At 43.4% G+C, this 23,217-nt stretch overlaps 1 protein-coding gene across 3 annotated transcripts in view; it reads right to left on the bottom strand.

Moving 5' to 3' along the window:
- THRA (thyroid hormone receptor alpha) overlaps positions 1-23,217 on the bottom strand; it is a 346,141-nt gene that overhangs the window by 222,167 nt on the left and 100,757 nt on the right. For all 3 annotated transcript variants that reach the window (XM_077459824.1, XM_077459826.1, XM_077459825.1), the window contains exon 2: positions 13,923-14,048. The gene's annotated coding sequence lies outside the window, so the exon portion shown is untranslated. The remainder of the gene's footprint in view (positions 1-13,922; positions 14,049-23,217) is intronic.

Raw genomic sequence — 23,217 nt, 5'->3', positions numbered from 1 at the left:
TCTGTAAGATGGGGCCATTTTTCTGGTAGGGATCTACTCAAACTTCCTGTTCTGTCCCCAGGACAGGAAGTGAAAGATATCTCCAAAATGGGTCAAAGATACAAAATGAAAGAAAAAAAGAAATGGAGGGTTTATTTCGTTCCTACACTATCCAAAACCAATAGAAAACGTTTTGGCTTTGGATACACTTTGGGATTACTTTGTGGCTATGCTATGTGGCCATTTTATATACAAACTGCTCTTAATCTAAGTTCCTGTATAATAGCTTAAAGTCGATTGGCTGTTGGTGGTTACATCACTTTACCACCCATTGCACTGTGTTAATAAATAAGCTGAGTAACATTCGGTCTGGGCACAGAGGCAAGCATGGTGAAGCCTAAGGCCTGGCTGCGAACAATATGATGGTGTAATGGTGAATGCGTGAAGGAGGGATGCTGGCAATTCCTCTGTCTGTGCTATATGTGTTATGGTGCATCAATGTGTGAGAGGCCTGGCACGGCTGTAATACTGAGAATGTGACACTCTGGAGCATACTGAGGCTTCGGGCTGGCAGCTGCACACTGCATGTTTACACAGACATTACCACGGACTGTGTAACTTCTGTTAATATACCATACGGTGGAAAAGAAATGAGAGAAGGGGGAAAGACAGAAACAGGATGGAGAGAAGACGAGAAGAAAACGAGAGGGCATGGCAAGTGGTAAGGAGAAAAAGAAGAGAAGGCAAAACTAAACAGTGGTCACAAGATGGCAGAATGTGATATAAAAGTGACATATAAGAACAAAAGGCCATTGAAGCTAATGAAAAATGCCACTTAAGAATAAGTAAAGTGGAAAAACTAGGAGGGAGCTCCTAAAACCGAGGAAATGAGAGAGACGGTTGCAGCAGAATGATACAGCTAGACAACCAAGGATGCTGCAGGTGCAGACTCCATTGACAGAAATGTCTGTTCATAATATAACCCTGGAGGTGAAGGAACCTAATGAAGGCAGATGAGGGGGGTAAACTGAGAAAATTAAAAGGGATGAAATGGAGTGCAACATTAAATGGGCAGTTAGGGGTATATAGACAGATTTCAGTCAGAAGAAGGGAGAGGGAAATAAAAGTGAGGGAAGCGAGATGCAGGCACAATCCAGTGGGAAACAGAAGAGAGAAGTTTGAGATAGACCCAATCTGTAGGAGGAAAGGAAAGATGTCCATTAAGAAGACAGAAAGCTACTATGCGGAGCAAGGGGAGAGGGAGAACTACCATGAGAAGCATAGGAAGTGAGAGGAAGGGAAGTACCATGAGCAGCAATGGGAGAGAGGAAGCCACCAAGAGGAGAAGTAGCCACCATGAGGAAAACGGGGAGAGAGAACCACCATGAGGAGAACATGGAGAGAGGGAGCCTCCATAAAGAGCATGGAGAGAGAGGAAGCCACCATGAGGAGCACAGGGAGAGAGGAAGACACCATAAGGAGCACAGGGAGAGAGGAAGCCACCATGAGGAACATGAAGAGAGAGGAGGCCACCATGAGGAGCACAGGGAGAGAGGAAGCCACCATGAGGAGCACAGGGAGAGAGGAAGCCACCATGAGGAACATGAAGAGAGAGGAGGCCACCATGAGGAACATGAAGAGAGAGGGGGCCACCATGAGAAGAAGACCAAAGGCCATGGAAAGGAAAAAGAGGGAGAGTGGGATGAGAAAGTTAAAATGAGCATGAGAGAGTTACTGTGCAATAAGTGGGTGGGGAAGCTACATAAGCAGGGACAGAGCTACAGTGACCATGCGGGTAGAAAACTACAGACATGGTGATAAGACAAAGACATAGTAAGCAGAGAAACAGCCAAAATAAAGAGAAACAGCAAATAGCAAGGAATAACAGAAAAAGCCACAACGAAGATGAGAAGAAGACCACACGGAGAAGCACAGTGAGGAGACAGAGTGCCACAGTGAGGGATGAAACAGAAGCACTTTGAAGATAGAAAGCCACAAAGCAGCAGAGACAGCCAGAGTGGCTACAGAGTGCCAAGATGAGGAATAGGGATCAGAGCCACGGGGAGCAGGCAGAGATGGCAGTGCAGAAGAAAAAAAAACGTAAACCAGAGGAAAGGAAAAAAACAAAACGGTGGGTGGGAAACAGGAAGGGTTGTGTATGAAACGAAGTAAGGAAACAAAGACAGATAGAAAATAAGAAGAGGAAAAATACCAGGAAAGAGTGAAGACAATCTAAGTAATGTCTAATCCAAGAGTTGAGTGCTAACAATTACAGTGAAGAGATGGAGATGCTGGGAAAGGAATGAAGGGAGCAGTAAAAGGACAAAGAAAAATGTAGAGGAAAAAAAAAAACCAGGAGACAGGATTGGATTAGCAAGCAAGAGTGATGGTGCTAGAGATAATGGGAGAAAGAGAGACATCCATATTGATGGAGTGTGAAAGCGAGCCAGAAAGGAGAAGATATATGGCAATGTTCCCCTTCCTCTCCTCCCTGCTCCCCCACAGTAACAGAGCCGCAGGGCGCACCCCCCTCCCTTGCTTTCTGCACTATTGATAAATACATTAGTATGTGCAGGATGCCGAGCAGCTGCAGAGCTGGCAGAGCAGGGGTTAACCCTGGCATTGCCAAGGAACTTGACAGTGCATCAGTCGGCGTGGCGCGCCAGTGTTCTGCAGATTGGTAGGAGTTAACTGTGCAGCCTTACCTTCCAGCTCTGACTTACACGTGGTTCATTATGGAGACTTCTTGGAATCAACAGCTGCTTTGTGTTTGCTGCATTAAAATGATACCAGTCTGCAACTCATATTTCTGTGCAGGCATAATATATATATATATATATATATATATATATATATATATATATATATATATATATCACACACATACAGTGTGTGCGTATGTATAAGTGTATTATATATCAATGTATACACACATCAATATACACATACACATTTTGCATTTCATGAATGTTTTGAGATCAAGGTATGGGAGAGAAATGGCTCAAGTTCTTTAAGTCATATATACCCATAAACACCATATTAAATTGATGGCTGGATGTGGGCCGATTTACCCAGTGGCTTCTAGTATTCCATGAGCCCCCTTTGCCAACAGTCCTTGCTCTGCCCCCCAAAACCACAGGGCATCATTTCTGTTGTAGCTGAATGAGTCATCACTACTGTTTTCTAATATTAATTAAACATTCAACATGGAGAGTGAAACCTCCATGAAGTGACATAGCAAGGGGGGGAGACCTAACAACTGCTGCTCTTGGGGCCCTTGATAAATAAACAATGCTGGCTAATCATACAGTCCACTAAGATCCACCCAAAATGCTAAGCAAATAATTTGTTTGGTCCAATGTCTTCAAAATCTGAGTATCTCTGCTACCCAAAGCATGCAACCAGATTCCACCTGTCATTTTCTAGTGCAAGTTCTAAAAATGAAAGGCTACACCTGCTTGCTTTGGACACCAGTCAAATTTTCCTTGATCCTAAACAAAAGATAAAAGGAGCCAAATGGCAGAAGAAAATCATGAGAAGTACCAACACAATATGGCATACGATGGTAAGTAGGTGGTACTCTGCATCAAAGTGCATTGGAAGCCAAAATACGTTTTGCATAAAGTACGGGCATCTTAAAACATCTGCCAGTATTTTATTGTTGTCCCCACTGGGGAATTCCCACTTTTTGCCCTGGTGGCTATTGTCACCTAAAAAATGTTTTAATGGGGTCACCGGCCCATTATCCTGTTGCGTCTTCTGATTAGGAAGCAGAGGAATATAAAACAAACAAAATAAAAAAAAGATTGAGTTTACTTTACCCTAATCCAGTAATGGCTAACCTTGGCACCCCAGATGTTTTGGAACTACATTTCCCATTATGTTCATGCACTCTGTAGTGTAGTTGGGCATCATGGGAAATGTAGTTACAAAACATCTGAGGTGCCAAGGTTCACCATCACTGCCCTAGTCCAAAACTTTGTTATGGCTTTGGAAACATGTTACCAGCACAAAGTGAAAGAAATAGGCCTCTTTGAAGCAACTGAGCACAAACCATTAAGTAGCTTTTGCAGAGCAGGAGAATGGTTTAAGACAGGGGTAGGCAACCTTAAAGCGGAGGTCCACCCTAAAGTGGACCTTCCGCTCATTGGAATCCTCTCCCCCTCCGGTGCCACAATTGGCACCTTTCAGGGGGGAGGGCGGTGCAGGTATCTGCACCCACTTTCTGGATAGCTCTCTGTGGAAAGGGGCGTAGATTACGCCCCTTTCCGAAAGTCCCCCGCTGCCTGCAGGGAAACACACAGATCCCAGAGGCAGCGGGTCCATCCTCATTGCGCAGCGCGACTCGCGCAATGCGCAGTAGGGAACCGGGAAATGAAGCCGAAAGGCTCCACTTCCTGATTCCCATACCCAAGATGGCGGCGGCAGCACCCGAGAGACGATCGAGAGATCGGCTTTGGGTGCCGACATCGCGGGCGCGCTGGACAGGTAAGTCAGCAGCTGCATTATTTGTAGCTGCTGGCTTTTTAAAAAAAAAATTGCGCACTCCCGGCGGACTCCCGCTTTAAAGAGGTGTAGATCTACTTGAATAACATGGGAGAAGTCAAAGATCACCGGGCACAGTGTTGCCTCCTCACACTCGATTTAAACCTCTGCCTTACTATCGCAATTGGTTTAAATCAGGTGGTGAGGAGGCAACATATTGCCTCCTCACTGCTTGGCAAACACACTCCGATCGCTTTTCAGAGGAACAGCAGGGGCCAATCACAGAGCCCTCCTGCCGATCGGAGATGTGCCATGTCCGAGCGACACGAGCGCATCGGGATCACGCCTCTACGCGAGCACGCGTGATCCCCCTCCTTCTGAAGGACGTTCCTGAACATCCACTCAGAAGGAGAGGGCACCCACCCGGCTGTATATGTACATTGGCCGGGTGGGAAGTATTTAAAGATCCCATCTTTCTTGCTGCTGGCACCACTCTGGAGACTGCAAGCTGGGATAAGAGATGGAGTGCAGTTGTTATCATTCTGCATGGGACAGGAGCCAGCACTACAGAGGAGGCATCGGTTTATGCGGCTCTTAATACCTATTACAGCTCCAACTTTACAAGTAGTCTCTCTGCGTTGCCCTCTGTTTAATGCTCTGGAATTGTGGGTCAGCAAGCCCAGACACCGATCTACCAGTCTTCTGTCTACGATCTACGGTAGATTGTAAGCTATAGGTTGCTAACCCCCAGTTTAAGAGATGTGAAGAGAGAACTCAGCCTAGTCCAGAACCTGTAGGCCGTTATAAGAGGAATTCTATGGTATGGTTAACAGGTTAGAAGGATGGATGTAAGCAACAACATACAATGGTTTATAGCAGCCTTTCGCAACCAGTGCTCCATGTAAACTTGAGTTCCTCTAGAGGTTTCTAGGGGTTTCTTGAGAAATTAGCAACTTCTGCCTCTCTGATGAGTAACTACTGACACCATTTTTTTGACCATAACACTAATGTACTATGAGCTGTAGATATAGTAATTATCAGCAGGAGTTCCTTGAGACCAGAAATGTATTTCAAGGGTTCCTTTATGTCAAAAGGGATGAGAATGACTGGTTTATAGCCATAGATTAGTAAGGAAATAAATTATACAGGTGAAGATCCATATCAGAGATAACTCATCTTGCCACCACCACATCATTCACTTTTAAAGGTGGCCAACACTTCAAAGATGAACCCTCAATCTCTGTATTGCATAAGCAGGCCACATACATGAAAAGCACCCTTGTAAAGCCCGCTCTCCTGAAATGCATATCCTTAATTCACTATAGAGGTAAATGGCAATCATTATATAGCTGCCAATAAGTGTCAGCTCCAAGGCATGGAGGGAAGCAGCACACAGCTCCCAACAATCTGTCAGTTGGGACTGTCCCTCTTTTAGAACCAAATTCCTTTGCCCACCTTTTCATCTTAAGTTGTCAACCTTTCTGGTTTGATCTGCACTAGCTCTTTAATCCAAACCATACATTTTTTCATTTGTGGTGTTAAAAAGCTAGCATAAAAAAAAAAAGCACTGGTTAGTAATTTTCCCATACCAATTCTTGCCAGTCTGTATTACGGGGTGGGGTGGGGGCGTGGCAGGGGTGTGCGTTTTACTTACATACTTTGAGCTGATCGGTACCCCTCTTTACAGCAATAAATAGTGGGGAAGTATGAGCAATAAGTCTCATTCCAAGTCTCAACACAGTCTGAAACCAATGTGCACCAATGCTAAAGTTTTGGTCTGTCAAACATGGCAGATGAAGGGTAAACTTTGCAGTCCATTACACACTGACTGAAGGCATGCGGTTAGGGGCACATCTGAGCAGTAACACAATTTATTACGATTACAGGAAAAACTAGGAATTTCTTGTGTGGAAAACACTGGCTTAAAATGGCTACCTTCCAGGACTGCACGCTATTCCGAAGAAATGTAGGTTAAACATCGCTGCCAGTGTACTCTTCTAGAACTCAGCTCAGCAATACAATGAGTACTAACTATGTTAATCTGGAGGGGGGCCTCAGCACTGGACTGTACCATTTTATGGGATACTATACACGACAATCTTTACGGTTTACAGCTGATACAAATACAATGTAATTAGAGGGTGTGTCCAGCTTTAACCCAATGCTACATATTTTCATTCTTCGGACTTATTTTACTACGTGTGCACTTTAATGACATTATCTTAAGGAGAACATATGTATCTATATATATATATCTGAAAGCAGAAGTATATCACCTAAGGAGCTTCATATTTGAGTGCAAGGCTTAAATCCTGGCATGTCCTGTGCAAACATGTAAGGTTATAGTTCATACTGATTCTGGGAAGGTGGTGTAACCAGTTCTTAAGCCCACCTATCTGTCATGGACATTACATGTGACTGGTCCCTTGCTGCTAATTTTACTTGAGGGGCATAACTGTCAAGAAGAGACCGCCTCAGTTGGTTGTACAATGGTGACACAAGGAGCACACTTGGAATGGGGAGACCGCCTCAGTTGGTTGTACAATGGTGACACAAGGAGCACACTTGGAATGGGGAGACCGCCTCAGTTGGTTGTACAATGGTGACACAAGGAGCACACTTGGAATGGGGAGACCGCCTCAGTTGGTTGTACAATGGTGACACAAGGAGCACACTTGGAATGGGGAGACCACCTCAGTTGGTTGTACAATGGTGACACAAGGAGCACACTTGGAATGGGGAGACCGCCTCATTTGGTTGTACAATGGTGACACAAGGAGCACACTTGGAATGGGGAGACCACCTCAGTTGGTTGTACAATGGTGACAGAAGGAGCACACTTGGAATGGGGAGACCGCCTCAGTTGGTTGTACAATGGTGACACAAGGAGCACACTTGGAATAGGGAGACCACCTCAGTTAGTTGTACAATGGTGACATGAGGAGCACACTTGGCAAGGAGAGACTACTTTGGCTGGTTGTACAATGGTGACATGAGGAGCACACTCGTCCTGCAGAGACTACCTTGGTTGATTGTACAATAGTGATGTAAGGAGCACACTCGGCATGGAAAGACTACTTCGGTTGGTTGTACAATGGTGATATAAAAGGAGAACACTCGGAATGGAGAGACAACCTTGGTTGGTTGTACAATGGTAACATGAGGAACAAACTCAGCATGGAGAGACTACCTAGGTTGGCTGTACAAAGGTGCCATAAGAAGCACACTCGGCAAGGAGAGACTACTTTGGCTGGTTGTACAATGGTGACATGAGGAGCACACTCGTCCTGCAGAGACTACCTCGGTTGGTTGTACAATAGTGATGTAAGGAGCACACTCGGCATGGAAAGACTACCTCGGTTGGTTGTACAATGGTCATATAAAGGAGAACACTTGGCATGGAGAGACTACCTAGGTTGGCTGTACAAAGGTGCCATAAGAAGCACACTCGGCATGGAGAGACTACCTTATTTGGCTGTACAACGATGAAGGTGGACATTGCTACTTATATAAGTAGCAATGGGCAATCCCAGGCCTATATGTAGCTTCATAACTTAAATGGCCCAAAAGAGAAACTTTACTTCATCAGCCTAAAAAATTGATCTGTCCACAGCGTGGCACAGAACTGCTAAAGGGATTTCAATAGCAATCATTTATCAGTGTATGAAACAGCAGTCAGTCCTGTGCCCTAGCTTTCAATCATACAACTTTAGTTTTCCAACAACCCAATCTAGTTTTCAGTTCCAGTGGCTTTTTAGGGGCAATGCAGCATTTTGTATTTCAGAAGCTATCCTGAAAAAGGTCTGAATTGGTGATGGGTGCAGAAGATTTAAGCGGCAACCTCTGGCAAGTAGTAAATTCAACCAGTGAACTGCTAATCCTCCCAGAAAGGGAGGATTAGCTTAAGTCATAAAGTCTACCATAACATCCTACATACAGCGTATCTAAACCAAAAGGACAAAAATGTAACACGTTGAAGCTTACCAGCATTTAGATGTGGTGGCAGAATTCCTTTTTTTGTTTGGCTTTTTTCCCTTTATTTCATCTATAGTGCTGTATCTATAGAGTAGCAGTGTTGTCACCCTGAGGCAGGAAGTGTTTGAACTACAGAATACCTCCACATCTCTATTATATAGAGGGAGGTGTTCTGTAGTCAATAAAGAAAACTGGAATGCTAACTGGCAACAGCCAGCAGAGGCAGAACACAGCATGTATAAGCTTACTAGAGTTCTAGCAGGATCAACCTACATCTTTCACTAGTTGAGATATAACAAACAGATTACAATAGTATAATGAATACTCATAGGATCATTAGAAAGACTAATAATAGCAGTGACACAAATGTGGCCTACCAAAGGCTAGCTGCATTAGTGTGGATGAGGCTTAGAATACATTTGTCTCCCTCTATACTGCACAAAAAGCTTATCCTAGGTTTTTCAGAAACAGAGAATAGTTTAGTTTCTCTCTGATCTCTTTGCTACACTGTCAGAGGCAGATAACACAGCTTTTGTAGTTCTGTGCAGCCTGGCATACGGCTTTGCAAAAACTGCATGGCATGTGAATGGATTCTGGCTCACGTCCCAGGTGCTGCCCACTCAGACACAGACCCTCCTTTTAAGACCAGGCACAAGAGCAGATCCGTCTGGGCCACCTCCAGAGGTATACATTAACCCCTCCATACCAGGAAAAATGCTTGTGCTGCCAGGTCTCCTTTTAATGAGCATCACTTGCAATAAATGGGCAGTGAAGGGGTGTCCTGGGCGATGACAACTCTCTTATTGAAGAGAACAATCCTTTCATATACATGGTATTAACTTTGAACAAGCCAACAATAGAAACCCCTAGAAAGTTTCAAATGTGCAGGGATTTCAAGGACATTGTTATAAATGAGAGATCTGACTCTATATGGCCACTCTTAAGCCTCGTATACACGATCGGATTTTTGGCAGGGAATTGTGTGAGGACAGGCTGTTTGCCTAAAATCCGACCGTTAGTACACTCCTTCAGACAATTGTTGTCCAACAAATGTTGGCTGACAGGCTAGTAAATTTTTGGCGGACACCGGTCTGTTGTCAGATTTTCGTATCGTGTGTTCACAAGTCCATCACAACGCAGTCCAAAGTACAAACAGGCATGATCAGAATCAATGCTCACCAAACACGACATTAGCAAAAGGTGCCCAAAGGGTGGCACTCAAGAGCTGAAATTCCACGTAGTGCATCACTACGTTCGTGTTTGTTGGCCGACAATTGTGTGCCGTTGGAATGCAAGGCAAGTTCCTGGCACACACCCTTCAGACAAAAGTCTGATGCTCGGTTGGCCAACAATACAATCGTGTGTACAAGGTTTTAGGGTTGGTTTATTGTCTGGTTATACAGCAATTTAACATAGTTAAATACATAGGGAAGTAATGCTTAAACCATTGAAGAAACCAAAATGACCATCCCCAACTGATCAAAACGGATAATACCGTACTGGTCAAAATGATTGATTCTTTTGTCCTGCTCTTCATTTTACTTCGCTAGGCTGCCAAGTTCTCATACTTGCAGCAGCTGTGGTGATGTACCAGGAGACCTCTGTCATGCAAGACCCAGGAGTAGCAGATTCAACAGTCTTCAACTTACAGGACTGGACACTTCAATGTCCGCTGTTAACTATCACCTTACAAATTGGCATTAACATGGCCCTAATACCAACCAACACTATACTAACTTAATACTAATATTATATTACTATAATATTATAACTTAATACTAACTAATAATTAACACTAGCAAATTAGAAGTTTTCTCAAGGAGGGGAGGATGGTTAAATACACTATATTGTCAAAAGTATTGTGACACCTGCCTTTACACGCACATGAACTTTAATGGCATCCTAGCCTTAGTTCATAGGGTTCACTATTGAGTTGGCCCACCCTTTGCAGCTATACCAGCTTCAACTCTTCTGGGAAGGCTGTCCACAGGGTTTAGGAGTGTGTCTATGGGAATGTTTGACCATTCTGCATTTGTGAGGTCAGGCACTGATGTTGCCAACATGTTTTGAGAGCCATAATTTGCCCCTTGATCAAGGCTGTCAACAAAGCTCTACAGCAAACAAATCTGTGGCAGGAGGTTTGCAGGAAGTGTTTGTGCCAGTATCGCCTGCACAGTTTTAGCACTGATTGTCCCCCAAAACAAGCTGGCTGCCTGGTGCGGTCTTGTAAAATGAATAAAAGACGTTGGGCTCCTAAGACGCTGTTCTGGCACTCTTATTGGTGCACATGGATTTCCCAATCTGGGTGACCACTAGCTCTAGGCCACCCCTCATTTTGCGGAGAGCTGCTGAACTTAAGGCATAAGGCTCAAATAATGACTATTATCCACCGATCGAAGATTTGTGCCATTTTCTACCCTTTCTGAGGATCTCTCTGCTGCCACTCTCGAGCTCTGATTACAAAAGATTGTAGCTGAAATCATGTCTATAAATAATTTTTATATGTAATTTTTTTTTTTATATTAAATCCTATTTGACACCGCATAAGTCGATTTCTACACCATTATGCAAAGGCCTAGCTGATCGTATAAACGTATTCATATATGTTCCGCTTCAATGGGTAGCTTTAGTCTGCACTGCCTCAATTCAATCTTAATTTTTCAACTCCTGCTGGCTCATATAAGCAAATGACTTCCAAACTGCACAATCTCAGTTATTATGAATGAGGAGAGTACATGATTATATCAGAGGAGCTCTAGGAACTCTGCATCTATTCCAAGTAAGCACAACAGATAATGTCATCGAAAAAACAGAAGGCTGCCAAGGAAGTCAACAAAATATTATCCACATAACAGATTAAGATCTGAGCTACACAACAATGCAGCTTATATTAGAAAGCGTGCCTGCTTACAAGGGGTCCTCTCAGCCTTATTATTCTGGGGCAAGTACCTCTCGGTAATGGGGGGGTGTGGTGGCATTAGGAATGCTGGTGTCAGGGCAGTGGTGGCATGTCGGAGTAGGCGGATGGTGGTAGTGCCTGCATGGTTCAGCATGGGAATCACTGAACTGCAGCATCCCACTTCAATCACATGCTAATCCACATCTTTAATCTGCTTATTTACTCAGTCCAGATAGAGGTGGGGGCATCAGCGAAGTGTGGTGTTGTGGTATGCTGAGACTATTTAGCTACAGGAGCCAATGGGGTAAAACATGGCTAAACTAGGAAGGAGAAAGCAATCGCACAGTACGGCAATCAAATAGAATTGTTCTGACTGCTCTACACCAGGGGTTTCCAAACTTCCTAAACAAAGGGCCAGTTTGTGGTCTTTCAGAGTTCAGTGTCATCCACTTGGCTGTGTTGTGTTATGTGGCTGTGTAAATCTCAGGACTGGATGGACAAAAATACAGATCCCTGATCTGTATTTTATCTGTGTATTAAGACGTTATAATGCAGATCAATTTAAAGTGGTAGTAAGAAAAAATAAAAGAGCCTCTGCAAGGCAAAGGCATAATGTGCTACTATGCATCACATACTAGCACATTATGAAAAAAAAATTTGGGGTCGACCAATATCGTTTTTTTTCAGGGCCTATACCAATTTTTTCGGCCGCCTTTCAGGCCGATAGCCAATGACTAGTGACTATATTCTGTACATCACTGTCACCTGCCACCCAGATGCAGCATGTCACTTGCCACTGTCACCTGCCATCCAGATGTAGCACATGCCACCTAGATGCAGCATGTTACTTGTCACTGTCTTCTGCCACCCAGATGCAGCATGTCCCTTGCCACGGTCTTCTGCCACCCATATGCAGCTTGTGACTACTTCTGGCAGCCTCTCCCCAGCGGCATCAGAGCAGGTAAACTTCCTTGTGCAGGCGGGTGGTGAGAGATGACCTAACTCTCTGCTTGCCCATGGCTGAAGCTCTGTCAAGAGCAGCCTTTGCACCCCTGCTGTAGTGGTGGAGCAGCAGTGATGCGATGCGGGCGGTAAGATATGATGGCATCCCTCTGCTGCCTGCCGCACCACTGAGAGAGATTGGCAGAGACTGCAGCCAGCGACACATGGGGACAGGGGGAGGAGATCTGACCAATATCGGTAAAATCAATACCGATTATTTGAAAAAATTTTATATTGGCCCCCAATAATCGGCCGCTCTAATAATCGGTCAACCTCTAATACTTACCTTGAAACAAAGCCCCTCCCCAGCGGCACACTGTCACCGCCGACAGGGCTCTTCCATCTTCCCTGGTCATTCTTCTGGGTTTGCGAGCTCCTGCTGTGTGAGTGGCTGGCACTGCAATGACATCACTTGCTTTCCGGCACGAAACTCTGAAAATCCGGCACGGTATGGCAGACCTTCAGAACGCATGCGCTGGTGACATCACTGGCTGCATCCAGTGTGAATATCTCCTAAACACTGTAAGTTTATGAGATATTCACTGTACCTACAGATAAGCTATAGGCTTACCTTTAGGTACAATTTAGAAAAAAGTTGTAGCTTTAAAGAAAGATAACCATTAAAAAATTAAAATAAAAAAGCAATAAGAAATATGGTAGCTGCTACTACCCAGTTATGCACACTGACACATTTGAGCATACAACACCAGCACGTTTCTGTGTTGCATAGAGCCATGCAGCCTGTGCGAATTAATGACAGGCTGTCAGAGGCCACAAAGAAAAATGCAAACGCTCCCAGCACTCGGAGGTTTCCACAGTAAGATGGCGACAAATTCATAAGTGCCCGGAATGCTTGGTAGATGCAGCCCACCTCAGATAGCGGAATCCAGTGTAAAGACTACAAGAACAAACAGGAGGGTGTAAGCACTTAGCGCATTACCAAAGTTTTAATGAAAATTTAAAAAAGGCAAATAGATACTCACAAAGGTACAAAATTTAAGTGTGTTAAAAACCACAAGACGCCATGCAGTACAGGATATGCGTACTTCAGCAACCCCTCACTAAGCTGGCACACCCTCTTCTTCAGAGCTCACCATTAGACCTTTGGTAATGCACTAGGTGCTTGCGCCCTCCTGTTTGCACTTTTTGTCAGACGTCACAGTTGTAGGCATGAACAAAAAAATCCAGCCACTTATCCATTTTGATGTTTATAGATGTACAGCCATGACATCTGACAGCCTGTTATTGATTTGTACAGTCTGCTGGCTTCACCCGTGGACTCCCGAATATGGAAATACATTGGATTCTGGAGCTGTTTGCCCAAATGTGGCATATTGTAGATGCAAACTTCTGAAAGCAGTCATCCTGTTGCCTGTTTCACAACTTATCGAGTGACCTGACATAAGTGCGCAAGTTGGAATTGCTTGTTTCGGGTTAGAGAATCACCAAGCAGTAAAGCAAACATGTAACAGCTACCTAATTTGCATCCTGACAGGTTCTATTTCAGTAAGACATTGAGTTTATAAAGATAAATTAGATCAAAATCACAGATGAAGTTGAAAAAAAATTAAAAGCTAAATACCAGTGGACAGGAAGAAGCAATGTAAGAGGAGAAGTGTATGTAGGATCGGTGCACGAGATTCTACGGTCCAGTTGTCACTCTTGCTTCCATTTTTTTGTTTGCCTCACTTATCCAAATAACGTCACTCTAAAAAAAAAAAAAGAAAAGAAAATTAGGGTAAGAACCTGGGCATGGCTATTCCTATATCCTCTCAGCACAGCAATTCTTACAAGTCGTCCCCCCTTCCCCACACGCACAAATGATGAATGCCTTTAAATCACATATTAGAGAATGGTGGCTAAGTGGCCTGGCCACGTACCTCTGGATCTAGGGTTCTGATCTACATGGAACAATATCTACATTGGATTTATATTTCCTCCCTGTGTCTGTGTGGGTTTCCTGCCACAATCCAAAAGCATACGCTGAGGTTAAATAAAAACTTCACTAAGATATAAAAGCACCATTTAATGCAATTGTATACTGCTTTCAAGCCAAACTCCAGAATCACCTCTCTATATCCATTCAGATTTGGTGTACCAAGCTTGTAGTAGGAGACCAGCCCTCCTAAAGTTTCCCCCTTGGGGGTACGTCATTGTATACAATGCATGCTACCTGCATAATAAATGCTCAGGGCCATAAATGAGTTAGATATACATGTGGCAATGCCCATGTACATCATCTCTGCCCGCAAAAGCTGCATTGACTTGGCATGTAAATGTTGGTGGTGGGCATGGTTAGTTTGTATAGGGGGTGACAAGTTTGGTGAACCTTCCTTGTTGGCATGTTGAATTCCAGTGACATGTGTCATCATTCCAGTGGGACGTGTCCTTCAGTGTAACGTGTTGGTTTCATGTGCTTCTTTCATAGACCAGCAATAAGACAGACAACGATGGAGCAAATATTTGAATGTATGTATTGCAGTGTGCATAAGACAGGGACTGGGCACAGAAAATACAAATCTTGTATCAGGGCAGAAGATAATTGGATAGATAGATGAGTTGGGCCTAAAAAAAGATTTAATGTATTTCAAAGATAACTTATCTGTCTTGATATCAGCTTTTCACAGTAGAATTTAAGCTACCCATAGACGTTTCAAATCTCAGCTGGTTCAGCAGGCTGCATGTGCTCAAGTTGATCGATCATTCAACTTGGGTACAACCAGCCTGCCAGGTTGCCAGGTTTTACATGCGATTACTGCTAGTTGCTGTTATATGGGCGAATAGGCTTGGGGTGCCGACATTGCGGGAACACTGGACAGGTAAGTGTTCATATATTAAAAGTTAGCAACTACAGTATTTGTAGCTGCTGACTTATATTTTTTTTGTACAGGTTGGAACTCCGCTTTAAAGATAAAAAAAAAAACTAAAAAAACTTGTGCCTTTAGAACCACTTTAACCACTTAAGCCCCAGACCAATTTGCAGCCAAAGGACCAGGCCTCTTTTTGCGATTCGGTGTAGTGTCATATTTTGCTCCCCATCATAGAATGCTCCAGAAGTGACGTTGCGGCCAGAAATTTAGCACTGCGCATGCGCGATGCGTTCCAAACACTTGCGCCATGCGTTCCAAATGATTTGCGACAATGCAGACCAGTGAAACCGTTAGATAATGTCAGAGAAGTGAGGGGAGGTAATCCCCTCCCTGAGCCACAGTTACCTGCTCTCTCTCCACCGCTCTCTGCTCTGTCTAAAGTTAATGTCACAATTACCTCCCTTCACTCCCGTGACATTATCTGACGGTTTCACTGATCTACATTGTCGGAAATCCTCTGGAACGCATGGTGCAAGCGTTTGGAACGCATTGTGCAGTGCTAAATTTCTGGCCGCAAAGTCACTTCCGGAGCATTCTATGATGGGGAGCAAAATATGACACTACATCGGCACCCAAACAAAATTGGCGTTTTTTTCCCACGAATAGAGCTTTCTTTTGGTGTTATTTGACCACCTCTGCAGTTTTTATTTTTTGCGCTATAAACAAAAATAGAGCGACAATTTTGAAAAAATGCAATATTTTTTACTTTTTGCTATAATAAATATCCCCCAAAAATATATAAAAAACATTTTTGTCCTCAGTTTAGGCCGATACATATTCTTCTACATATTTTTGGTAAAAAAAAAAAAAAAAAAATCGCAATTAGCGGTTATTGATTGGTTTGCGCAAAAGTTATAGCGTTTACGAAATAGGGTATAGTTTTATAGCATTTTTATTAATATATTTTTTTGATCAGCGATTTTTATTGTGACTGCGACATTATGGCGGACACATCGGACATTTTTGACTCATTTTTAGGACCATTGTCATTTATACAGCAATCAGTGCTATTTAAATGCACTGCTTCCTGTGTAAATGACACTAGCAGTGAAGTTAACCACTACGGGGCAGCGTAGGGGTTATGTGTGACGTTATGTGTTTTTTTTTTTATTGTAGGGGGCATGGACTGGCATGTGACGTCACTGATCGTCTTTCCCTATAAAAGGATGATCGGTGACAGCCACGCTAGGAAGCACTGGGAGAGGTTTGTTTACACAGACATCCCCTCGTTCTTCAGCTCTGTGACCCGATCGCGGGACAGTCACGGAGCTCAGGACCAGGTCAGGAGAGCGCGCTGCCGACCCACGGCTGGACACTTAAAGAGCCACGTACAGATACGAGATTGTGCCCAGCCGTGCCATTCTGCCGACGTATATCGGCGCGAGGTGGTCCTTAAGTGGTTAAAGACTCTGAAAGTACAGGAAAATAACTGTTGATCTGCTAAATATGGACCCAGCAGTAAATTTGTGGGCTTACAACACACAGCATTGTTGTTTATTTGAATAGTGTCACAGGGCCAGTTGTCTTTTGCTTAACTACTCAACCACTCCTACTCTCAGATATCTACAATAAAGGTTGAACATTCTGTAGTCCAAAATAGGAGCTAGGAGGGCTCTTTAAGATAGCACAGGTTTTTTTGCATAATATATAACAAAATTCTTACAGCGGTATATTAAATATACCAAAATAAAACCATTAAGTGAAAGTCATTTTAAGGTTTACACAATACTTGCAGAAAATGTGGTGTCATTGACCTGATTTATATGTAGATTGTTTGCCTGCTGCTCTGCTCTAATTTGCTTCCTATTAAATTGGCCTTCGATTGGAAGCTAAATTCAGTGACTGATATGCCTACTTCTACAAGTACAGAAAATAACCTGTAGGCACTTGTTAACGCATAACACATTTCCTAGAGTAATACAATTCACAAAACCCAAGCTGATAAAAAAAAAAAAAAAAAAAAAAAAAAAAAGTCAGTAACATGGAAGGTCTGCTGAAGAGGTATCTTCCAAAATGACAAAGCATGAAGCTTTTACTGAAGGCAACAGTGTCTGTAAAGCCCCATACACACGATCGGACTTTGTACAAACTTTCCCATGGACTTTTGTACAAAGGGCGTTGGCAGTAAGTTTGTATTGCATACACACTATCGGACTTTTTAAGCAACAAACACGAACGTAGTGACGCTTCAACGTACCGACGACACTTCAAAAGAGGACGTTCAATTACTCCAGCGCCACCTTTGGTCAACTTCTGTATTGTCTGATCTTTTGCATTGGTTCTGAGCATGCGTGTTTGTACTTTGTAGAAAAGTCCGATGGTTTTGTGTACACACGATCGGACTTTGCTCCATCGGACTTTTGTTGGCTGTGTGAACGGACAAACTTTTTGACAACATAAGTCCGATGAAAACCGATGAAAACCAAAAAAGTTTGTCCGATGGAGTATACACACGGTCTGATGTTGCTCCAAAACAGCTAATTTGCATGTTTGTTGTCAAAAAGTCCGATCGTGTGTTTGTTGTCAAAAAGTCAGATCGGGCCTTTAGTATGATCTGCATCCATAATGCATGTACCACTCACATCAAAGATTTTGAGACTTAAAGCAGACCTTCAGTAAATTTTTAAACTTTCCATCTATTAAATCTTCTGTCCTTGTTGTTTTATCTTTGGATAGTAAAACATTTTTTTTTCTGCCAGTAAATATCTTATACAGCCCACTTCCTCTTTCTTATCTGGTCATTAGTCTAGGCTTATGACATCATGCACAGCTCTCTCTCACTCTCGAGAGTTTGCAAGGATGAGAGGGGGGGGGGGGGGGGGGGGGAGTCATAAGAGGGCCAATGAGAGCTGCAGAGTTGGAGGTGTGTCTGTGTAAATCCAGGAATTGAACAGGCAGCAGCTTCAGCACAGTTTAAATGGCTGCAGCCAGGCTTAGTGGAGGGAGATTTCTGCAGCATATTTGGCAAGTACAGAATCACAGTATATAAAAAAATAACATGCAAAGCGGTTGGAGGGAAGCTTCAGAATGGCAAAGATGTTTTTTTTTTATTACAAATTATGTGAGCAGAATGCAGTTCCTCTAAGTTTCTTTTCTCTAGGTAAGCCAGGCTATTTAACTGAACCTTTCACACAACGTGATCCCTGTCTTCTGACGATGCAGCTAAGAGTAAACTACACTGCCCTGGGTTATCCTGCAGACAAAAGGTTAATGTGACACAACTGAAAATAGAGGTTCTAAAAATAGTTAACCAGGAGCATCTAAGGATGCAGGAAATGAGAGTGCAAGCATAACCTCCTGAGATCAAGACACCTGCAGAAAAAAGGGCAAGAATAATCCATCTAGAACCAGATACCTGAAGACACCAAGCTGGCTTAACCTCTGCAGAACCAGACACCTGTACAATCAGAGCAAGCTTATCTCTCCAGAACCAGACACCTGTAGGATCAGAGCAGGCTTAACCTCTTCAGATCCAGACACCTCCAAACATAATCTCTTTAGAAACAGATACTGAAAGAGTCAGAGGAGGCTTAACCTCTTCAGAGCCAAATAGCAGAGAATTCTGAGAAGGTCTAGCACAGCCTCTCTCAACCTTTTTACCCCCGAAAGGAACTCTTGAATTAATTGTAAGATCTCAGGGAACCCCTACTAAAATCAACTGGTCAGTGGAAATGATGTCCCCCCTACAGTGGTGGTCAGAATCTCCTACAGACACTGAAATAATACCGCTGGTTCTGCCAAGTGTCTTTGGTCCACATACTATGCAGGAACCATCAGATGGGAGATCAATCAGCCACAGCTCTAGAAACCCCCAGCAAACTTTGAGGGAACCTTGGCTGACAATGGCTGCTCTAAAGCCTCATGTACACTGCTGCTGCTAAACGGACGTTTAGGCTCCATGCACACTGAAGCTCAAAAGAGCTTTTTCTGGACGCCAGATTGCTGGCAGAAAACGCTGGTTGAAAAACCTGCTTTTAACAGCGTTTTGTACTAGCGTTTATGGGCGTTTTTAATAAAAATACATGAGCGTTTATCTGCGTTTGTCGTTTTTTGGTGGTGAAAAACGACACTTTGAATGCAAATTTCTGCCATTCAGAAAAAAATCCCATAAACTCCACTGCTCATTAAAGCTAAAAAACGTCCATGTGTGCATGGGCACATAGGCTAAACATAGAGTGGAGTTTAATGCCCAAACTCCAATAAACTGCAGTTTATGAGCTCCAGTGTCCATGGAGCCTTAGGCCCCTTTCACACGGGTGGATAGAATGGTGCTTTTAGCTGCGGATTTTCTAGTTTTCCACCACAGCCAAAAGCACACAATGCTTTCCTATGGCCCTGTTCACACACAGCGTTTAGCTGCGATTTCGTTACGTGCGGTTCGGTGCGAATAGAAAAAATAGAATTGAATGGGTCCAGGTGTGATGTAGCGCAGCTATATGCACATAACCGCAGGTAATCGCAGTCTTTTGTGTCAACTGCGACTATCAGCGTGAAAAAAAAAAAAACACCCAGAAGCACATCCTAATCAGCAGGTGTACCTGGGAAATGACACAGGAAGTTGAGAGGGATAGAGGAAAGGGGAATTGAACGCATGGCGGCAAGATGACAGTAATCGCACTGTACAAATGCAGCTGATCGCTGTGCCTGGAGCCTTGAATTTCACAGAAAAAAATAAACATGCTAAACTGCGACATAACAGCTGCCTGTGTGAAAGGGGCCTTAGAAGCAGTTGGGCGTTTTTTTTCCAGCTGCCCCTGAACTCTCCTCTATGTTATCTTATCAGTACATGTACATCTAGGCACTTGAGTTTAGAAGCATTTTTTGGAACGTAAAAAAAAAAATACGTTCAGGACGGGAGTTCAGAGGCATTTGAAACGCCAAATGCCTGTAAAAGATTGAAAACGCGTGTAAACGCGGTAACTCATGTTTTGTTTACAGGCGTTTTTCATTTATGGCTATTTGAAAAAAATAAATGCATTTTTCTTTTTAAATGCTTCTAACCGCAAACGAGGAAAAAAGCCGCTAAATGTGGCATGTAAATGCGGCAAAACGGACGTTACTATCTGTCAAGTTAAATCGTTCAGGAGAGGTTGTAAAAACGTCCCGTGTATATTAAGCCTAACATCCAATTGTATAAAAGCAGGTAAAGACACCTGAGTGTTAATAAAAAAAGAAATAAATAAATAATAAAACAGAAAATTAGAGCAGGCCGCTCTGGAACCAAATCACAGAAGAACCAGAGCTTATTCTCATTAGAAGAAGACACAAAGGGGTTGATTCACTAAAGACAAATTGGCTGCTCACTTTACAAGTGAATTTATTCCAGAGTTAAGGGAATTGAGATGAAGTTACATCTCATTGGTGAAGAATACCCAATCAAGTGCAAGGGGGAAAAAAAAACAGCATTTTTTTGCTTGCACATGATTGGATGACGCAAGTCAGCAGAGCTTCGCCTCATTCACTGAGGCTGCATTCACACCTGAACGTTGTCAGCTCATAAAACGCCCGAAAAAAACTCCTGAAAAAACACCCAACAAACAAAATCCCATTCATGTCAATGACACCTGTTCACATCTGAGCGTTTTGTCCCCTGAAGCAAAACGTCTGAAAAATGCTCTAAGCTCAAAAAAGAACATGAGCTTCTTTGGGGCAGATTACAGGCGTTTTTCTGCCTTCTACATTGGTGACCTGAACAAAATTGTGGCAAAATATTTATTTCTTCTTACTTTTTGCCCCAATATCAATAAACAGAAAAGCTGATGGGGGTTTTAACACTTCCATACTCTAAAACCGAAGAAAACGACTAGCTTTAGACCATATTAACCTTTACAGACGCGGACACCTGATGAATTACAGCTGGTTCAGAATAGGGGTGAATGTCAAAATTCTGTGAAATTCCTCATTCCAGTGCATTTCACAGAAATTTAGCTTAAAGTGGTTCTAAAGGCAAAATGTTTGTGCCTTAAATGCATTTTTCCTGCATTCATTTTCCACTAGCTATTTTACAACCAACCCCCCTCCCTAAACACTTACTTGCCTCCTCTTATGATCCAGTGATGAGAGCCATCCTGCCGCTGTCAGGCAAATCCTATGAAGAGGGAGTGTTGAGCATGGCAGAGCCCATGGACACACACAGCCCTGCTTGAGAGCATGCCCGCACAGGTGCCCTATAGCACACAGCTCGCTATAGATGCACCCGCTGGGAGAAGGTGCACCAGCAGGGAAAAGCCAAAGAAGAGTTAAGGGACTGGCTCTGTGCAATATCGTTGCACAGAGCAGGTAGGTATAACATCTTTTATTTTATTTTTTGCCAACGATGTCACCGCTGTCCCCTGTAGTCCGGAGCATCCATGTTCTTCCGGGTGTCGCTGCTCCGGCCACTCACAGCACCGGAGCAGCGATGACGTCACTCCTGCCCATATCCACAGGAGCTGCCACTAACGGCATATCGCCGTTAGCAGCGGCATGCTGCCAACGGCGATAGTGCGCCTGCACGCCACTATCTACGGCGCATGCGCCGTAGACATCGGTGCCGGTCTTTTAGTAAATATCTCCTAAACCGTGTAGGTTTAGGAGATATTTCTTGGACCTACAGGAAATTCTTCATCTAGGCTTACCAGTAGGTCAAAGTAGTTTGTAAGGGTTTACAACCACTTTAATGGCTTAAGTACAAATCGAGTATGCATCCCTGCGATGTGGAGGCAACCTCAGCCTCCGTCGAGGGTCCTGTGGTACTCTAAAGTCAACTATATCCTCCGGATGGAGGAACTGACTGCCACTCTTTACAACACGGAAGAGCAGTTCAAGTGGAGACCCTGGAGGTATTTCACTGGCACCCAAGAGTACCTGCATGAGATGGCCGGTGGGGCTACCCTGGAAACCGCCTTAAATATATCTAGTGCTCAGGGAGCTGGGCACATGACTCTGACTCGAGAGGGGGTAACAAGCCTTTTGCTCTTACCCGCTTTCTGCCCCCCCTTCCCTCTCCACGTTTGTCCTGCCCCGTTTTCTTCTCCTTTCTTTACGTGTCTTCTAGACTTTTCACCATTCTATGCTCGGAGCTGCGGGCATGTCCTGTAGACCCAACCAGACGACATAGGTATTGAGATACAGATTAGAAAAATTGTCTATGGGACGGGTCTGTGTGGATTACACGGACCCCCTGCTTCTATGTTCCTTCAAAACACTGAGATGACAGTTTCTCTCTGAAGTTATGTGCCTATATTTAATATGTCTAAATTGTAATGTTCAACTTTTGTTTATGAAAATGATGTGTATAGCTAAAAAGCAACATGTGAAAGTACTGTTTTGTTTAACTACCTTGCACAGAAAAATGAATAAAGGAATAAAAAAATAAAATAAAAAAAGTACAAATCTATCATTTATATAGATGGGTGGGCAACAGTATTTTATTCTATAGGCTGGTGCACACTGCTTTCTTTTAGTCCACAATGTTTAGCTGCGAAAACGAAAAATCTGCATTCACGGCCTATGGCCCATATTTGATGCTGTAGGAATGTAAACGGTTGCATGCGTATATATGAACCCCACTGGTTTCTGCTGCTGCTGCTGATTTCAACAATGTATAGCCATGTCAGAGCTGTATATATGATGATGCAAGGTTCACCGTACAAACAATACCACCTTAGGGTGAAGATAGTAATCATTGTCAACTTTTTATTGCTGATGCCCAATTTGACAGATTTCCTCTCCACTACCTGTCTAGAGGCAAATCTCCTAATTTTCTACCTATTTGACAGGTTTCAGACAGAAAAGAAAGTGAGAGGATATACCCTCAAGTGGGACACAATAAAACAGTTTTCTTAGTAACTCTCTCCTTTCACCAAGAAGATCTCAATAACTACTCCCTACAACGCTGATCTCTTCCAGAGATGGCAAGTCTGAATGGAAAAAAATTAAAGGGACAGTGTAAAAAATCTCATAAAATAATAATGAAAAAAATTATTAAAGCACCCATATCCCAACGTGCTCGCACGCATACGTATG

This window comes from Lithobates pipiens, unplaced genomic scaffold, assembly GCF_037356315.1.
Source record: "Lithobates pipiens isolate NorthernLeopardFrog02 unplaced genomic scaffold, aLitPip1_a1.2 Scaffold_28, whole genome shotgun sequence".
Lineage (NCBI taxonomy): Eukaryota > Metazoa > Chordata > Amphibia > Anura > Ranidae > Lithobates > Lithobates pipiens.
This window is presented reverse-complemented; position numbering and strand designations above follow the sequence as displayed.